Source organism: Stylophora pistillata, chromosome 3 (genome assembly GCF_964205215.1).
Source record: "Stylophora pistillata chromosome 3, jaStyPist1.2, whole genome shotgun sequence".
In the NCBI taxonomy this organism is placed as follows: domain Eukaryota; kingdom Metazoa; phylum Cnidaria; class Anthozoa; order Scleractinia; family Pocilloporidae; genus Stylophora; species Stylophora pistillata.
Genome location: NC_142521.1, coordinates 319,143 through 322,500, shown reverse-complemented (window position 1 = coordinate 322,500; position 3,358 = coordinate 319,143).

Genomic DNA, 3,358 nt, shown 5'->3' with positions numbered 1-3,358 from the left:
CTATGTATTGAGCACTGTTCTACGAAAATCAAGTCACACTTTATATATATATATATATATATATATATATATAACTAACTGCAGACAGTACTGTTTCGGCCTTCTGGGCCTCATCAGTGCAGTGCTAATGCTAGGATGGGGGAGAACCGAGACGGTCACCCCAAACGACCCAACCTTTGTGGTATCGTCTAAGCCATGCCAGAGTGCTCAAACTAGAGTAAACCAGCGAGCATGCGCAATATATATATATATATTTATATCACTGTCTTTAGTTCCTCTTGCTTCCTTACAAAATACTTTTCTTGGCTCCGCACTATCTTTCAAGCTTTGCAACCACCTCATTTCATCAAAAAATACTCCACTGTGTTCTGTGTAAAAAAGAAAAACAAAATACAGAAAAAAAGTCAACATAAAATCAATCGATGTAGAAATCAATCGGAATTAACACTCCTTCATCGTAACACTAAGGAGCAATCCGGCCCGACAAGAATCATCGCCAACAATAAATTCTATACAACAAATTCTGATATTGCCGCTAGCTTCATCAATATTTTGATTGTGTAAGCCCTACACTTGCCAGCTCCCTAGGGAATCATGTTGGCAACCCCCTTAAATACAGAAAATCTTCTCCTCCCAGGAGTTTTGTCCTTTAATTAACTCCCATAAGTGACCAATACAGAATTTCTCCTTACAATGTGTATTCAATATCTAGCAGAGAAGTACTGACAATAGCTAAAAACATCAATTAGAGGATTTTAGGTTGATCCAATACAAAACTCTCCAAACCAACTTCATAAGAACTCTATGGGAGACTGTAAGGAGAATCAGTTTAAGGAGATCTCGCTAGTGAAGTTGTAGATAAATGAACAATTAAGATAAAGGCAAAGAACGAAAAATCGCAACATCTCAATAATTAGGTCAGTTAATTCATACAGAATAGGATGATTCCTTGTAAAAATACACTGGCCCAATCAAAAAAAGAAAACATAAATATACATTTATAATGCAGTAAATTTTTTCACATACACCATATACATTTATAAGCCCTACACTTCCCAGCTCGCTAGGGAATTATGTTTGCAACCCCCTTAAATACAGAAAATCTTCTCCACCCTGGAGTTTTGTCCTTTAACTCCCGTAAGTGACCAAGACAGAATTTATCCTTACAATATCTATCTTCAATATCTAGCAGAGAAGTACTGACAATAGCTAAAAAGAGTAATCAGGGGATGTTAGGTTGATGCAATACAAAATTCTCCAAACCGACGTCATAAGAACTCCATGGCAGACAGTAAAGGAGATTCAATTTAAGGAGATCTCGCTAGTGAAGTTGTAGATAAACGAACAATTAAGATAAATGCAAAGAACAAAAAATCGCAACATCTCAATAATTAGGTCACTTCATACAGAATAGGATGATTCCTTGTAAAAATACACTACCTCAATCAAAAGAAGAAAAAATAAATATATATTGATGAGTCCTACACTTGCCAGCTCCCTAGGGAATTATGCTTGCAACCCCCTTAAAAACAGAAAATCTCCTCCTTCCTGGAGTTTTGCTCTAACTGAGATGACTCAAGGACAGGTTTGTAATCTCTTCTCTAAATTAGATGAGAGCAGAACTCAACTGCATATTCCAAATGAATTGATGAGGACTGCTTCTGAGAATCTCTCAAAAACCTTCAAGGCATTTATTTCTATGGTGTCCACCAAGACTAGCACAGTACCAGATATTTTCAAACTATCTCCAGTGACTTCAATCTGTTTATAGACATGGCATATCATCACTGCGCCAGGAGAGAACCTGCCCATATTACAGTTCTATCACCCTCTAGTAGAGTTCTTATTGATCGATTGATTGATTGATGTACTCATTTACTCAACTTTAATCATACAGATCTTCATCCTTTATCATCCTTTATTGTGACCAAGACAGAATTTCTCCTTACGATATCTAATATTCAACAAGTATCAGAGAAGTAGCGAGAATAACTAGAAAAACATAAGTCAGGGGATTTTAGGTTGATCCAGTAGAAAATTCTCCAAACTGACATAATAAGAACTCTATGGCAGACAGTAATACCCCATTCACACCAAAGCCTAAATATGCTTTAAAGCTGTTTTGTTAAACATGGTTTAACACAACAGCTCCATAGAAGCTGCTCAAATCAATATTTGGTTGACTTCAAATGTGGCACATTGAAAAAACAGTTTAGCAATTGCCTGAATCTTGTGGAAAATTTAGTTTTTCAGTTCTCTGCTTCTGATTTTTATTCAGTTAAACCTGGTTTAACTAAATTTCTACTGTATTTAGATCATTCTTGAAATACATGATTGTAATCACAGTCTCTTTGATTAACCTCAATTGACATGAATTTTTAATGATTCTGTCATTGTTGTACTATAGTCGTTTTAGCAAATTTTTTCCATTGAGAACTGTTATAATTAGAAATTGAAAAACTTAAAACTGAAAAAAAAATTAGCAGGTCGCTCTGTGCGGGAGCAAGCACAACCTATCTCACAATTAATAGCTAGCTCCCATTAATACTTTTTGTAAAACTGATATGTTGACATATATGCCTCATAACTGCACATAGGTTCCAAATTGCTACATTGGAGACATGTGTGTCATGTATGTGACACATATGTCAGATAAATTATTTTACATGTATGTGACATATATTTTACATATATCTGCTACATATGTATGTGACATATATGTTACATGTATGTGACATATGTCAGACATATGTAGGAGATATACGTAAAAGATATGTGGTTTTGGTAAGGGCCATTAGAAAAGAGAGCCTACACTTTGCTATTTTCAAAATAACCAGCCATTTTAGGAAAGAAAAAAGTCAGAGGTAGTTCAAGTGGAAGTAAGATTCTTATAAAATGTAGCTGCTTGACTCCTCATGCAGGTTTTGTAAGTTTTGCTTTTTGAAATGAAACCACTGAAAGCAGGCGTTATACCTCAGTATGATCATCAATGGTAAAAGTGAGGCAAAACTGAGTAAAATTTTCAGGTGGGTTTTCAAGCATTAAGAGACTTTAAAAAATACTTGACTTAAATATTGTAACCTCTGGAGAGAGTGAAGATTGATTTTTTCTGATGTTTGTTACATGAATGTTTATCCCCTCTACTAATGGAATAAATTAAAGTGCCTATAAAATGTGCAGTAGACCAACCATGAGGATAAAGTAAAACATCCATTTGGGGGTCTTTTAGCCCTTGAACTCCCAAGAATTGATGATAATTAATTGTGACCTCCAATTGCTACACATTTCCTGGTAAAAAAATTTGGGAGAATTGAGTTTTAGACCAAGATAACTTCTACCGAATAAGTTTGAGTATTGT